We start from the raw sequence: 17,937 nt of genomic DNA, 5'->3' as shown, positions 1-17,937 counted from the left end.
GATACCAACATCAAGAATCATTGTTGACCTCAAACCACTTCCTAGTAGAGCTAAAGGTGTTGTCATGTCCTCCTTCTGTGTATGGAGCAGAGATGCAAGCCTTCAGAATTCACTGAAAGAAACTACCACTAAATTTTAGAACAAAAGTACTGAAGGACTAATCTAAAACTATGACAGCTTCTGTCCACAATCTCTAATTTTTAAAGATCTTTTAAAAGAAAAATCTTTTAAAGATTTTAAAGTACTTTTAAATCTTCAGTAATCTTGTACTGTTAAACTCTCCAATGTCTCCATGGAAACGTAAAAATCCCCAGAGAATAGGGGAAAATATCACTATTGTTGCCAATATTTTCACTCTACTTGTCCAGGAAGGCAAGATATTTCTTTCTATCCTGAAGCTAAATAATGTCTTTTGAAAGGCTCTCTTACATCAAAATGCTGCAAAATTTTATCAACAATTATACACCCAAGATAGGCAATTTTGTTAAAAAACAAAACAAACTCTTAAACATGAGGATAATTAGTATTATCCTCAGTTATTCAAAGATATCAACAAGCAGACCCCATTTGTATGGGAAAGCAATTACTAGAGGAAAAATGTGTGTCTGTAAATGTAATACATATTCCTTTCCTATGCTTTTTATGTAATCAGTATCATTATGTTACCTAATGACACCAATTATTTAAAAATTAAGCATACAGTACTGCATACTTAATATTTATTATATTCAAATGGAGTTGCTACCTGCTGCACTTCAGGGGCAGACATCCCTTAACAAATTCTACATGTGACTTCGGTATTTTCTCTAGGGTTGTATTTCTTTAATGCTTACTCTTTTAGTGGGGAACCTTAAACATAAAAAATTAAAAAGGTCAATTTTATGATGGAGCACATGAGCCTGGATATTCTAAATGGCACCCTAGACTACAGAAGCTAATTGCTTTTCGACAGAGGAACTCTCTTAAGTGCTCACAATGGAAACAGGTTCACGTGAAAAGCAGGATGCATCTCTCCTCAGCTTCCAGGCCTGCTGGGACTTGTCAAGATGAGTGATGTTATAAAAATAGCAGTCACCTGGAGCCTGTTAATATTATAATTGAGTGAAAGTACAATTATGACTGTCTTAATCCATCTGTCTGTATGTATCTGCTCCACTTCCAATCACCTGCTTTGGTCAGTGGTGTATTATTATGGAGCTGGAGTTGAAAAAATCCAACTACATGAATGTTCCAAATTGCTGTATACTCTTCTATGGCAGTGTGCTCCTCTCTGTAGCTTTAGTGTGGTTATTTGTCAGTAGGGAGAACAAACAAAGGCCACCTATTGCATGAAGTATAGCCAAAGTTACTTTGCCTGTGGTAGCTGGCTGAATGATGCCCAACTTTATGTCCACATACTGCAATTTTGACAATTGTTGTTTATGTAAAATGAGAGTAAAATACCAAGTGTACTGTATTCTGCTAACATGTGTAACGCTTGGTAGTGTTCAACAGATATTGGATACCATAGCTGAAACTATGGTAAACAAACAAACATACCATAACTACAGTAAACAAACAAAAAATTATAGTATGTGATGGTAGTTCTACAAAGACAATCTGGCATTATATGATATTTAGATAGTTAGTTTCTAATTTCATCCTGGATGATGTTTGATATTCTAAGTGGTCAAACCGAGAACCTGTAATTATACCTGATAAAATAAAATTATGACAGCATCAACAATCAAACAATAACAACTACAACAAACAACACTAGCAATACCTTTTTATTTTAAATAATAAAATGCTAACTGAACTCAGGTGATGTTTTCAAATTTCAGTCAGCTAGCAATGCAGAGGAATGTTGAATGGTTTTACTATTCAAACATTTACCATTTCCAGCTGACAGCTGTAGGTTCTCACTAGTTCTTTGCTACTCTTGTGAAACTTAAGTCACTCATATTATGAATTTGATAATGAATTTTCAGTATGAATTTCATAATAATTTTATTCATTATGAATTCATAATGAATTTCAGCATAAATTTTGCCATGTAAGTTCTTGATTTGATAAGTGTTCCGTGTAGAGAATACTAGATTCTATGGTTGGTGTAAAAAAAAATCAAAAGCTCCTCATGCATAATCATGCTGAGTCTTAAAATTCATTTTGAAAATTAGCTGAAAAAGCATTTTCTGAGGACAACTGTAGTTAACGGAAAACAGTGGTAGGTTCTTGGGCACCTGCCTAAAGTATTAAAAAAAAAAGAGTTAGCTTTTTAGACTTGACAATAAATTAAACCCTGAACTCATGTGCACAAATCTGGTGTCAGAACCCTGTTAACTTACAACAGTTTAGGTTTTGACCTAGTGTTCAGAAGAAGCAAAACATTGAGTTAGTGTGTATTAGATGCTGAAGGGTCTTGGATGGCAACTGTCTCCTTACAGATACTATCACATTTTTTAGAAACTCCAAAAACCGCTTGTAATTTTCCGGTTGGCAATCTGTTTTGGACACAAAAAACTTCCATTAGTGCTCAGCGAAGTGCTACTTTTTAATTTCAGTAAATTGTTTAAACATTTGAAGTTAGAGGAAGAATTAAAAAGCTTCTGAATGATCTGTACAACTGTATAATCTAAATTAAAAATGCCATTGAGTCACTCTATGAGATGGTTAATGGTCTAATCACATTTCTTATCCTCTTCAAAATTCCCTTGGGGACTTGCTCAAAGCTACCTGCTCTGAGTAGGTGCTCTCTACGCAGCTGTGAATAAATAGAGTCTTTTGCTCTTAAGTGTGTTAGAGTTGAAGATCAGGCCTTTAACAAAGCTCAGAAAGAAGTTTAGAGGTTGTCTTAGTTCAAACTTCCCAAATTCAGCAATGCTCAAATACAAGGCATTAGTTCAGGGGTCTGCTGATAACAACTGAGTCAAATGGGTCTGTCCCTTGGCTAAAAATAGATGGGATTAATTTTATTAATCTGGAAGTACCTTAATTCTTGTGAGTATCCAGTTTGAGATTCACATCTCCCACCACCCATGGTGACTCCCAGGAAGTGCACAAAAGGATAATACCTTCAAAAAACTTTGTAAACAAATCTGTTGACTTTTTTAGACTATGGACAACTACACAGTGAAGAAACAAAAAACCTCATTCCTTTTACTTGCTCCTGTCATTCCAGGTTGCTTTAATTAAAATGAACTGCCAAGTTTAAGGGAGCTGAACAGTTACTCAAAAGAGGCACTTTAGAATAGAGAATGCAATGCACTGTTGTGAGACTTTGTTCATCCCTGATATTTAAAAATGGTCAAATTAAACGAAGACTCTTCCAGGTAACCCTTAGGCTCACATAATCACTATAAACTTCTTGGCAGCAGTACTATTTCCAAGAAGATCTAAAAGAGACTGAAAAAGCAGTGCTATGTTTTACATATAACCACTATCATAATTTTTAATGACGCTAGGCTCTTTCGGTCAGTCAGAGCTTCACAAATCATAAAGGTGTAAATGTGCAGATGGCATTTGGAAAGGATCTGATACTTCAGAAAATGATAATATGTTTAGTTCATGCAGTTTACTTTCCTGTAAAATACTTTCTTGTAAAATTTGCTGCATCATTATATTCTGATCATTGCAGCAGGAAGCAATAACCATGTCAAGAAAGAGCTAACAGCCAGGGGAAAAAATCCTTTTTTTGTGACGTCTTTACAAAGAAACATCTTTACAAAACACAAAGCCACAGAAACCTAAAATGCTGATTCAGACAGAGCACAAGACATTGATTAAGGAGACTAATGCTTCTGGAGACCTAATCAATTCATGCACTTTGTAACAGAAAAATGTTTGCAAGAGTCCAATGCAATCTTTGAAGTGTATCTGGGTTATCTATTTTGTATAGTTGGTATCCAGCTACAGCAAAATTTCTGCAGACATCTCTAAAGGAGAATCAGGAGGCTGTCATCTGAAAATGAGGCAGGCACCACCAGCTGATATAGCAAATGCCAAGTGGCTATTTAGTAGTGCCAGCTCACACAAGACTTGCACAAATAGCCGCCTCTCTTCTCTTGTTTGTATCTAAATCTTCAGGAAACTAAATCACGTCCTAAAAGCAAGGATGGAGAGAACAGTCTATTATTTCCTGACAGACCACAAAGAATTGTCCATATTGACAATCTGTTTTGTATAGGCAGGCTACAGAAGAAGTAAATCCTATTAACCTGTTCAAAGTCAGATGAAGACATTTAGAAAATAGAACAGCTATTACATGCAGTGGTAAAAGAAGACCATATCAAAGACAGGTTAAATGGATGCACCAGCTATTAGATTATGCAGAGTTACAGCTGGAAAATCCCCCAGACCCTGCTATCACCTGCTAATGCCCTTCAGGATATTAATTATATCACCCAGTCTAACTAGCTGACCATTCAAATATTATCCTCTGTTCTGTCAGTGTTAATTTTCTGGATAAAAAATCAATTTCATGCTAACAGAACTGCTGTGGAAAATACTTATATTATACTATAGTTTCACTAATGCACACTTTCTCTACCCGAAACATATGGCATTCAGTGTGTACAGGCCACTCTGGAGATTTACTGTAATTATGTCATGATGTGCTTGTTGTTATGGATTCGGCAGCCTTTCTGCATCTCTACCTGCTTTGTTCAAGAGCAGCTGCTAGCTTCAAGCTGTTGCCTGCTTCCAGCAGGAGCAGCTGAATGAAGGAATGCTTTCTAGGGAAGACATGTTTTGAAGCAGACATACTGACAATAAACCAAATTCATTTGGGAAGCATAACATTGACTGGATAAAAGTCGAGTAATCATTCTATGATAATTTGCTGAAACCGGGTGCAATCTGCTTTAAAATGAAAATTCCCCCTGCTGCTGATGTTGGACTTGGAGGCCTTTAACTGATAAAAGTGTGGCATTTGCTTTTATGAAGTAGCTGATCTTTGGAGATTCATTAAACCTCATTATTTCTTCTTATGCATAAGTGACTATTAATACTAACTCACTGAAGGTGAGGAATGGGAAGAACTGGACTGTCTGAAACAGGACTTGACAGTCCTGTAGCACATGCTTTCTGTGCTCATCATGACTGTATACACTGAATGTACTTATTAACAGAAGCCTAAATCTCTTGATAAAATGGTGAGTGCTTAGGTTAGGACCGTCTGACAAATCTTGATTTCCGTGTATGGTTTCCATTACGAATCGGCAGTATGTATTCTGACTGCACTTCTGCCAGTGTCAGTGGGAGCTCCATGTGTGGAGGCCCAAAGGGTCTGGCCTGTTGTCGCTACCGTCTGCCATGTGCCACTTCCGAACTGAACAAGACTTCCTAGAAAATGGGGCTGCTTGAACCTAAATTGGAGCCAGAGAATTGTATCTTGGGCTCGGTTTTATTTTCCCTGATCTTTAGGAGAATATGTGGAAGGGGAAATGGTTAATTAGTTAGGAAGAACAATAGGTGCAAAGAATGGCGGAGATCCCTCCGTTGTGCTATTGTTATGCTGCCTTTCCTGGAAATGGCAGCTATTAATATTTTATTGACTTGAACCTCTAGGGTAGATTCCGGATGTCACTACTCAATCATTCTCTACATTTAAAGAAAAATATATTCTGTCATGTCAATATTTAATTCCCATCTATAGCAACAATCATTAACAGCAGCCAAATGCCCCTATAACTTTGCAAATGCCTTTTTTCCTCTGTTTATGACATTGCACACGAGTGATCTGTTCCACATTCAAGGAAAGCCTGGACATCAAAAAAATAAAATAAAGCAGAGGAAAAGTCTCACCTCTACATTATTCTTTTGTATACATTAGAAGATAACTATTTCTTTTTCTGTGTTCAGAACAGAATGGAAATTAAGTTAGCAGAGCTCAAGGGTATAGTTAAAAGAATCTTGCCTTCTGGAAAAAAATTCTGCTCAATTGGTTTTAGAAACATGAATCACTTTATATCAATCAATTTCAAGCAGTTGGGTGCTGAAAAACTGATGTCTGAATAGTTCTGAAGTTTAGCTGAGTGGTGCTGCTAAGGAGCACATCTTGAAAGGCCTCCCAGAATATCAGCAGCGCATAAATATGCTGATTGACTGTCCAGCCAGGACTGAAGATATCACCTGTTGAAAAAACGGGGCGAATTTGCTGGTATCTACTCAGAATACATGTGAAGAACAGGTTACCCCTACTTTTAAGGGAGAGTCCTTTTCTTCATCTGGACGGAACAATGACATATGTCACTAACGAATATTACCTGTCATTTGAAATCTCAGCTTCAGGTGGAAGCTCCAGCACACTCATGCCAAAAAAAGATCTTAGACTCCTCCCTCCTTAGAATTGCTACATTGTAGAGAGAATTGTAGGGAGCTAAGAATCCTTAGGTCATGTCTATAAACAGAGGATTAAATTCATATAGGTATTACATAGGTTGTTTTGCATACTACATAAACATTAAAAAATGGTCTTTTATCCTATAAATAATGGATCTTTTTTTCCCCCAGGTTACTAGGTTATAGCTCATGTTCCTTTCCTGGACTCCATGCTGCATGGCCGCATCTCGAAAGCTAGAGATTGAGTTATTCTGGTATTGCTGTGGCTTTAGCGATCCCAGAGTCTCAGTGTGTAATTGTCATGGCATTGTGGATGTGTGGCAGTGTAGAGAGATATACTGGCAAATGAAATAATCCAGAGACTCTCCTGGCCTAAAGGCTAACTGGTATGACACAGCCTGTATTCATATAACTAAGCTCTTTTTATCCCCAACAACAAGGTGACCATATCCAAACTTTCTGTCAGGGACAGTCCCCGGTTTGTGCTACCCATACAGCTGTGACCAGACATTGTCTGGCACAGTGATAGTGGGTCTGGGCCCAATGCACGACAGGGGCTGTGGTGAAAGTTAAAGAGTGTGGCAGTTCTTGGGCTTGTGTCCTGGCCAAGTATGGCTTTCGTGTGGAGTCCAGAATCTAAGCAACCAGCCAGGAAAACTAGCAGGAAACAAGGTGCTATTTTGATTATCACTTCCCTGCACTTTTAAAGACGTTCATTGACATTGATACATTAAGATAAAAGATTTCAGTGCTGACACACTTTCCAGTAGAATCTTGTTTCTTCAGAAAATTCCCCATTGGATTTGCTTCTTAGATTGCATGAGGAACCTCAAACAGCAAAAACAATATGAGCAGTTTTCTGACCCAGTTTCTTGGCCTGCCTCAGATATTTATTCCAAGGGTCCTAAGGTACACAGTTACCATAAAAACTTAGATACTTTGTTCTGGAAGGCAAAAGTCTTGTCACACTGTCCATGCTATAAAATAGGGAAAAATATTACAGAATTCAAAGCAGAATATTATGATTTCTATTCACACACTCGTAACAATAAGGGAAATTTAAATGCTTCTTAGATTTCCATTTTACCTAGACATAGTTCATTTTTTTGTTTGTTTGTTTTGTTTGCTTTTTTTTTTTTTTTGAGGAGTAGCTAGCTCCATCAAAAGCAATTAACTTTTTAGTAGAATTTTAGGAATTTACCATTAATCTACCAGTACCTTCCATACAGATTCAGTTGCCATGGCTGTAAGTTGTGCAGCTTGCAGTTTTTTCTTTGGTGAATTTAACAGACCAGATTTTCTCAACTGTGGGTTTGTGAGCGCAATTACCATGACTAAAGCTAAACAATATATAATTCTACATTTTTATAGATAATGCTATATTTTTATGAGCTCAATTCATCTTTTGCACAGGAAGTTGTGCTGACAGCACACAAAAGTGAAACATAAAATGTACTATATAAATTTCAACACGAATTTGAAAGCTTCCTCTGGAAACCAGCCGTAATAGTGGCCTTTTCTGCATTTTTAGAAAAATACCTTATTCCCCACAACCAAGTGTGGAAGTTGGCAGTGTGGTTTATCAATCCCTCTCTTATATTCAGGAAAGGGTGCTTTAACTCATGAATTGAGGTGTCTTGCTTTCAGCTCTGGGGGTTCTCATGGGGTGTGGAACAAAATGGCAAAATAACAGTGACCATATTTGCTCATGGCAGCACAAGGTAATACTTAATGTCAGCAAGAATACTGATCCCAATGATACTGAGATATATCTGTACTGTGCATATTTCTATATTTTAAGCAGCATCTTTCATGTGTTTATTATACCACCCGAATCATCTCAAGGAACAGGTTGGTGAACTGAGCACTTGACTATGAGTTTTTAGCATGAAGAGAGATTCCTTTCTGTTTAGCTATACATTGTAATCAAATACTTGAGATTACCGGAAGCTTATGCTATTTACTTTTGTTGCTGTTCTTCTTCTTAATATTATTATATATATGTGCCTAAAGCAGTTGTAATTACAGTGTTTGGTTTCTCTAACATGCAAACTCACTTGTAGAGATTATCCAAAGAAAAAAACCAGAATGGACTAGGTTCTTTATTCTGAATCTCTTCAAAATATGAAAACCTGTAGGTGCTTACCAAATCCTAGGTAAAAGGACACCAATCTATGGCTTTGAACTGCATACAGCTGGAAGGGGTACACAAGCAGTTCTCATGCTAGGACAGTGTCACGCAAACAGAGGTAGGACTGTGCTAGTACGGCAACTGAGGAATAATTTAAATCTCTGCTGTGGGAGGAAGCAAACCAGCAAGCCAGCATCACCTGACAGCCCAGCATCTCCAGCATCACACAGGCCCAGGACAGCCATGAGGCACTGAACCTGGGGAACCACAATCTCACTGCTGTACCATGTAACTATCTACCCTATAGGGTCAGGAAGGCTGGTCACTCTGACAGCAGATTCAGTGTCCTCTATATGAAGGAGTACATATGAGACAGTCAAACCAGATTGTTAGGAGACTTCCCTCAGGCCTCAAAGTAATGAATCTAATGTTCAGCTCTTGGTTATTGCAATTCTGATCCCCAAAGAAATCATACCTTGGCTAGTGCAGGAAGAGGATATGTGAGAGGTAGAACTGCTTCTTCCAGTCTCAGCTCAAGCTGGTGCTGTTGCTTCTCATTCAGTCAAGGAAATAAACCTCTCAGAGAAAATCCTGTATGCCCTGATCAGGTAACTGTTTAAAGCTGACTTCTCTCCACTGAGTTGGAGCAAACTTGTTTTCACACAATTACCATATAACTTGGCTTTATATGAGCCCAGTTCATTAAGAAGGGAAGCTTTTAGGTAAATGAATGAATGCAATGCTACTTACAAAGCTCCCTGCTCATTAAAAAAGTTTATGCTTTGATGTGTGCAATTCAGTTTTCTGCAAGGATTGGTGACGAAAAGCAGGTAGAATTTGATAGAAGCATCAACAGATAACGTGTAGGCTTAAAGAAATCTCTCCTTACAGTAATCCTTCAAAACACTAATATGTGCTCTAACATTATTGTCAAACAGAGAAACAGCAATATGCTGTGCTCTGAGGCAATGTCAAAGAAGCCTGAATCTGATGTTGCTCCTCCGCTAACATAGCACGACAGTGTTATTAAATTAGCACTTTACAATGATTTATACCCTCTTCCCATTGTGCTCATTCTGCCCAGTCCTGTTGTGAAAAACTAGTCTGTCTAAGTACCAGTCTACGTCATTTAGAATCAATTTTCTTTCAATCACTGTGTTGCCCTAGAAAGGAACTCCACCTTAATTAAATAATGTTATTTTTCCCCATTAGATTCAAATAGTCATAAGTTGATTACATGAGCTCTTGTCTCCTTTTTCACATGTAAATATTCTCACCACTATAGAGGCACAACAGGAGGCAGCTGATATGCAAGGTATGAGCACGTGTGTGTGTGTGTGCGGAAGAGATGGAGGCTGCTGTCAAAAAGGAGGTGGGAAAACAAAATTAACAGGGGTAAATCTGAAGGCTGTGCAAGACCTACTTATGTGCAGAACTGAAGAGCTCTGTGTTGGCTAGAAAGGAAAATGGCATCAAACTTACTTATTACTGCAAATAGACCAGCTATATGCCACTTGCGATCAGCAAAAAGGAATTGAAAACTGAAAAATAAGAATCCAGTGTTGGTTTACTGCGATAGTTGGAGAACAAAGTTTTTCAAGAGCTTTATCTTTTTGCTTTAGCAGCAAGCAGATCTGATGTTTATCTTCTTTTGCTTTTTCTTAGCATATCCAATTATACGTATTTTGAGCATGAGAATGGGATATGCTGGATTATTAACAGGACTCAAAGCCTAAGTCAAGCAGTGAAACTTCCTAAGATACCAGTATCATCTATCTGAACTCGGTAAAAACCTTTAATACAGCATAAATTCTTTCTGCCTGGCCCTGAGTCTTCATAGCTTTGAGAAAAGGACCTGCTTGTTTACTTCCTCATCATTCTGATCTGGAGAGTCTAGTGCCAATTTAGGATCCATTTGATTCTATTCAGTAGTATTTTGGAAACCACAGAAACACTGTCTTGTTCTTTGCCTGATTCCTAAGGGCATCATTTGTTAGGCAGCTTTTATTTTTCCTCCATTCCTGTGGCAGACTCCCTCTTCTCCCCCATCTTCACTGTTTTGTCCCTGCTCCTATCATACAGTCTGTCCTGATGATATACCTACACACTTTATGCCTGCTCTTTGCTGCCCTTCATCCTGCTCTGCCATTTGCTGGTGTCTCTGGAGGAACTGCTAGTCTCTTGGTCTGCTCAGGTCTCATCAATGTCTTCCAAAAGAAAAAAAAAAAAAGAAACAAAAAAGAAAGAGAGAAAAGTAAAAAAACGGAAAGTACTTTCCCTTTCCCAGTCTCTGGGTGCACTTTCATTCCCCTTTTCTGCTCCAAACATAGAAATTTTACAAGCCTTTCATTCCTTTAACCTCTCCTGTGCACTTGTCCCCTGGACTCCCTCCTACTCTCTCACTCAATGACTCACAGCTTCACAGGAGAGTCTTGCTGTACATGTGCCACCTCCTCTCCTTGCTCCGGACCAGCACCCCAATCTTGGCTGAACCCATCAGGAATGTTACTACAAAGATTGTTTTTCATGACTTGGCTTATCCCTCCATTCCTTCTCTTTACTTTTTTTTTCCAGTGAAATTCAACCACTGCTTTCTTTTGCAAGGTCCTCTGTGGCTTATCCCCCCCTAATTTGTCCCCTCTCATTCACTGTCAACATGACAGAGTGCATCACTGATGAGCCACCTGCCTGTTGTCAGACCCCTGATAGATTTCAAACTTTCACACTTTCCTCTTGTGCTGCCTTTTAGGAGAATTTTCCCATGGATAGTGCAAAGTTAACTCATTATTCTAGTTCACAACCCATTTTAGGACTTTTCTATCATGCCTACAAAAAAGCTGACAATAGTTAATTAGGAAGTGCACTGAAACTGCAAGCTGGTATCTCCTCTCTGTTTTCCTGTCTTTCCCAATTTTTCTATCTCTATTGGTTGACTGGCTGGTTTCGTACATAGAATGTAAGTTCTTTGGGACAAGAACTATTGCTTTGCTTTGTGATCATACTGTGCACGGCAGAGTTGGCGGCTTTTAGGTGATATATTATTAGTGGCATATTTGAGTCAAATACATACAGCATGGAGGCCCAAAGCACAAGAAGATAGTCCAGTTAAGAAGATTTCAATGAATTACATCCTGCCCCAATGTCCTGCTCAGCACTCTGACTTCTGTACCATTCCACGCTGAAAGGACTATAGGTAGTAATAGTCATTGTAAACTTGTAGGTTTTTTTTTTTTCCTGATTTATTTATAATATGGGACATTTCAGAGACCAATTAGGAGTTTAGCCATACTTCCACTCTCAAGCAGCAAGAGCCACGAAGCAAAGTAGAAAAGAAATTCTATCTAGATAGCTAGTGATGAACTCCCTCTCTTTCTCTGTATTCCCATCTCTCCACAAGGGCATGAGAATATTTAATGTCATCTGTAGTATGTTAACAGTAAGGATTTCTAGAATACATTATTCTAATTATTACTAATTCTTGAGAGAAGTAGGGATCATTAATATGGTACAACTAGTCTACTGTCCTAAGTGTCTAAATATATACATGGACTACCTTACTATACTATTTGATTACCTTGCAACATTGAATGGAATTATCCTCGCAACACTTTTCTGGGATATGTGAGAACTAGTGTTTGTACAGTGCAGACAGTTCAGCACAGGAGTTCAGCACCCTGCAAAAGGTCATACTGCAAGTCTGCAACAGAGCAGAGATTTTGAAACTAGCTTCTAATTTTATTATCACATGTTAATAACACAGTTATGTTTCCTATGACCTAAATCAGCCTGACAGCATCACAGCTTGAAAGGTATTATGCATGATGCAGACTATGCAGAATCCTTAGCAGTATACATTTACTGTAACTAGTATGGATGGATAATTACCTATTACAATTATTTAAAACATGAAATAATAATTTTAATGACTGCATGATGCATATATTCAAGTACTAATACAGGAAGGAACAAAAAGGAATTAAGACTAATGTACAGCACATAAAAAGTCAGTGGACAAGACCACTATGAAAATGGTCAATACTTTTATGTAATAGTTTACTTAAGGTTTTATTTATTTGGTATGTAAGTTACCATCAATAATGTAGATATAGTACATAAGAAATGCCTTTCCCCACTCACTTGTTTTACTGGAATAATGTTACGCAGTTCATCTTTTCAAGGGCTATATAACTAAAAACCAAAATGGCTAAGGTGATGCTTTCACATTAGTCTTATTCCCATAACTCAGGCACTTAGTTCCACTAAAATCAATAGACTTGTGAGTGTGTAAGTGAGAAGTAAGAGACAAGCATAATAAATACTTTAAATCCTACACTGGCAAATAGATATGTAATTCTGTCACATGAACTCTGTGGCAGATCTTTTATTTGCATATTTTCAGAGTTTTGATCTACAAATGGATTTTAATTTGTCAACTCTTGCAAGAAAAGCCTTGTGGGAGTGAGGGCAGGTCATGCATAATCAAAGAATAAAACACAGGCAGAAGGAAGATGTGGAGAATCTGAGCTCCATTTCTATATGAAATGCAATTACCATTATTATAATTTGTTTGTACCACATAAAGGCCTTACTGTAGTAGGTGTCATCCACATTTAGCAGTTCTTCAAGAGATCCCTGTCTATGCAAATGGCAGTCTCTTACAAACTTACATGAAAAATCTGGAATTCTTGCTTTTCTCACTGCACCACTCAGGAAGAGGCACAGAGCTGTACCATTCAGGAAGAGGCACAGAGAGGTGAAATCATTTTCCAAGGACATAGTGGTAGATCTGGAAGGAGAACCCAGTGATCTCAACCACATTTCAGGCCGTTAACTGCAAAAACTTTCCATTTGCTGTTCTACAACAGGAGTTCAGTAAATGCGCATATGAAGAAAACTATGTGTAGGATCTATAGCTAGAGTCAGACAGTAACTGGGTGTGGGCACCTGTGAAACTGTCAGCTTGTGATCCTTTTCTGGCCATGTGGGCTACCTAGAGTATCTACACTATTTATACACAAAGCCAACCCCCCCTTTTTTTATGCCAAGGTTAGGAGTGTGTACTCCTCACCGTATCCCCCTGCACCCTGAGCACTGTCTTCACCAGGGTGAAATGGCAACTTTTCCTCCTATCTTTTGGGGTGGGTGGGGACTTTCATTCAGCATCCACTCTATGAAAGGTATGCAGAATGAAACTCAGATTTCACAAACCAGTAGCAAATCAGATGTCCGTTAGTACCAGTGACCTCATTCTTTACCTGGAACAATCATCTCCAGAGATCAGTAATTTAAGGATATTCATCCTTGATAACCAAGGAGTTCTGAAGATGAAATAGCTTTTCTGATGTAAGCAACAAGAATCAATAACCATTAAGCATATAAGGACACTTTCATGTATGGAGCATATGAGCATCTAAGTCACTTCATCACCAGAGCACTTCATTTCAGGAGTATGTAGGCATCAGGGACAGGCAGAATTGTGGTCCTCCCACAACACATTGATGGTCCAGGTGCTCAGATGTCCTAGCTCTGTAAATGGGGCTTGCCTGGGAGAGAATGAGTAAAGTGGAGAATTTGCCCAGTATGTGAGCACAGACTGCAGTGAGGATTAGCTTTGTGCAACAAAACAAGTGAATTGGCTGTGGCCAATGCATTTTTCCTCCTATACCACCACAGCGTTAAAGAAAGTATTGTTTTTTGGCAATTTGCAAAGCTAAGATTTCACCTTCGCAGATTCAGTGGTGCTATTCACTGACAGTTGGGGAAGGGAGAGGAGGAAAGGAGGGAGTCATTTGGTAGAAATGTCTTCCCCACACCTTTTCCCAGACCTCAGGGTTTCACGCAAAACAGAACAAATCACAACCTTAGCAGTTCTGCTTGGTTTAATACAGCTGCATGCTGCAGGTGGTGCCCTAAAAATATGTTTGTTTATTTTGCAGCACTGCAGGCTGCAAAGCTGCACTTAAGAATGAAATAGATTCCCCTCCCTCACATTTTCCCTTCTTCACTCTGAACTTCCCCTCTCTCTTTTTAACTTGATGGAAGAAGGTGTTAAGAAACAGAGATAAAATGATAGCAATGAGGGTCAGCTCAGTCTGAAAAGAACCAAACAGGAGGTATTGGTGTGGAGCATAGAAAAGCTGTAAAGCACAGCGTGTGGCACTAAGATTTTGGTACCATTTCGTTTCAGAGTGTCATGCCAAGCATGGAAAACTCCCATGAAACTATCACAGTAACTGACAGAAAAATCACTGGAAGTTTTTCAAAATAGAGATCCATAAACATGAAATGAAATCAGTCAACAGCTGAGCAAGAAGTAATATGCTAAGAACGGAAATGGCTACAAGACAAATATAAAAGTGCAGTAAAAGGTTATTTTACATATCTCTGGTGCCAGGCTGATTTACTGATAGGATCTACAGGGGCTGTGGTCTCTCATCAGCACCAATCAAAGCACTGTGTGCTCTGTGTCATGGGACAAAGGAGTGGTTGCAGCCCCGATTATCGCTGTGGTTATTCCAGCCCTGTTTTGCATACATAAGTGCTAAATACCCAAATCAGGATAATTCTTATTTTATCAGAGCATTTCCTTGCACCCAGTAGCTCTCAAATAATTTTTCTCCATTTTGAAGATTTTCTAAACCATGAACTTCAACTGGTCAAAATGTAGAGAATTCAATCAGAATTTTCTGTTACTTCTTCAGTATGATCTGATATACCTTAGGAATTTGGCCAGGTTGTTTGTTTATTCTGAGCAAAATCCATTCCTCAACAAAAGCTGGCGAAATATCTGTGCATCATCATGTCTGGCTCTCTTTAGTCTTAAAGGTAGATGTTACAAAATGAACACCATCATTCTGCACAGTGGGGACTCTCCTGACCTTTGGGACCATTTCATATTCCAGTGGTCTTAACTGCTCCTCTTTCTAAAAGAAGAAATGACTATTTTCCAAAATGGTACTCTTACAGAACCAAAATCCATGTTGACTTCCACAAAATTAACAGCAACATTTATACGGTTCACGAGCCAGTGCTGTTTTCTTCTAGGACACATTCCTAGATAAGGTGAGGAGATAAGGTCTCTTGGAGACACTGAGTCGTCTGTACCTCCTCAGCAAAGTATCTGTCTGCAATCCTTGAAATATGCAACAACCCAGCTGGAGCCTTTCTTTCTAGAAAGTATATAATGATGGAGCTTTTATAGTTTTTATCTTAGCTTTCATATTCTTTCCACTAAGTATTTCATAGCAAGCGTCACATCTATATGGAGTCTAACCTTCTGTAGCTGTGAGCTTACTAACAAGCTATACAAAATACGCTCATTCCGTTTTCAAAGACTGATATAAGTGGGCCTCAGTGAAGCTGAATTTCTTTGTAACTTTTATCTGTAGGCAGTAGGAAACATCCTTAAAAACATGCTACCAGTCTGTGAAAAAGCCAAGATCAACATCAGCTTGATCATTGTCATGAACATACAGAAATACAAATAGATAGCAAGTAACCAATTTGTAGGTGGCAATTTATAGTTTCACAGTTAAAGTGCAAGATCCACTGAAGTGCCTATAAAAGAAAATTGAAGGGAAAGATTAATTTCTTTCTACTAACTGGAGATAAATCTGATCCAAGGCTTGTTGAAAGCTAGCTTGCTGAAAACCAAGCAATATTTGCTCTTCTAGCTTTGTGCTATATGTCACTGAGCAGCACCAGGTAATTCCTCTATTTCTCACCACATTTATTGTGATTGAGACTTTCTGCTAGCATTTGTATTAGAACCCCGTTCAGAAAAGTGAAAATGATGTATGTATAAGCATTAAACACCAGGTTTGGAAAATTGTCCTATACTTTTAATGCGTAGCTCTTTACCTATGATAATCACATTTACAGTAACGTGAATGGAAATGTAAAAATACCTTTACTTGGCTACAGCTACCAGATTACTGATGGCTTTCTGTTCTGAACCATTCCCATGGCTTGCAAAGAATGGCCTTATCCAGCAACACAGCTCTGTTTAGGCACAGATACACAAAAATCCTCGTTGCACGACACTCATGTTTTCCCAGAATAAGAGCAGAATCTGGCCTGAACTATGTGTTCCTTGAGTTTCTTGTTCATCATTCTTTACATACAAAAAAATAAGACAGAAAAATAAGCCCGGATATCTCCTTTCAGGTTAAGCCTGAGTCATAAAAATTGGTTGTAAATAAAGTTGTAAAGCTTTTTTCATTGTACTTGTTTAGTCAATCTGATTTCTTTGCACTTTGTCTCTTTTCCATCAGTTGTAGCTTGCCAAAATTGCAGTTGTGAACTATCTGGAGCAGGGACTGTTTTTATCTTACTGAACTGTCCAGTGCCTGCCTTGCTAACAACTTGATCGGGGTCATTTCCTTCTGCTACAACTTGGCCACCTGTTGAGCCCGGAGGAGGTCTGAGTTGGCTCCAATGAAGGGAGGTAGCGGCGCTTTCAGGTGAATCAGCTACTAAGCGTTTACATGTGGAGCTGTCACAGAGATGTATTGACACAGAGATGTATTTTCCTGATCTCACTTGGTACTTGGCCACTTACAGCAAGACTGGGGAATAGACAAATGAACCTGTTCACCTCTGGGGTAGCTGAGGGTCATGGGCTGTCCAGCTGCCTTACATTAACTTCTGCATCTGTCAAACCAAATTTCCTCTCTTTTGCCTGTATGGTCCTTCTTTCAACAAAGCTTCTGAATCCTCTGCACAAAAATATGTATAGTGTGAGTCATGTACCCAGGCGCTGAACAAATTTGTATATAGTAATGTTTTTATGTGCAATCAGGTATATATATTTATCTGCACCTGGGCATAAAAGTGTATGCATCACTAGGGACTACATAAAAATGCAGCTTGCCATTCAATATAATTAAATCAGTGTTTATGTCATCTTTTCACCTGAGTCAGAGTCATCAGAATGAAAAATGGTTAGTGCAGGTAAATATTGTTTAAAACCTATCACATTCCCCAACCATTACAAGCTGTTTTTCACTGCTCATAAATTTTCCTCAGTGTAACAGTGGATTCTTACCCTCATAAAAAGATTAAGATTTCTGCTTTTCACTTTCATACAAGTATATTTTCTTCTCTTGAGAAGAACCTTTCCCATTCTCCTGAAGGGCATATTGAATAATGTGGTAAAGACAAGTGGTCAGTTTTGCTGTTTTAAGAAAACAACGTAATTTGACTAGTCAGATATAAGACCTGTGAAATGATCAATGAAGCTATTTTTACTGTGAAAAAAATTCTCTTTCATTTTGGCTTTTTTTCTTATTCATTTTGGCTTTCACAGCAATAGCTGTAACTAATTATTTTATCATAACTTTATCTTCTAGTGTAATTTGAATGTAACTTGCTGTATTTTGTAAGATGGTGAATGGTTAAAATAGGGGCCAGGAAGAGAGGATGGGTAATGACAATTCTTACAGTGTTAAATGTGTATATCAGAACTTTTCATGTACAGGTTGCTT

At 38.3% G+C, this 17,937-nt stretch overlaps 1 protein-coding gene across 2 annotated transcripts in view; it reads right to left on the bottom strand.

Moving 5' to 3' along the window:
• NKAIN2 (sodium/potassium transporting ATPase interacting 2) overlaps positions 1 to 17,937 on the bottom strand; it is a 544,824-nt gene that overhangs the window by 63,746 nt on the left and 463,141 nt on the right. The window lies entirely within an intron of this gene.

Source organism: Dromaius novaehollandiae, chromosome 3, assembly GCF_036370855.1.
Source record: "Dromaius novaehollandiae isolate bDroNov1 chromosome 3, bDroNov1.hap1, whole genome shotgun sequence".
NCBI lineage: Eukaryota > Metazoa > Chordata > Aves > Casuariiformes > Dromaiidae > Dromaius > Dromaius novaehollandiae.
Note: the sequence above shows the minus strand (reverse complement) of the source record. Positions and strands in the feature narration are given on the sequence as shown.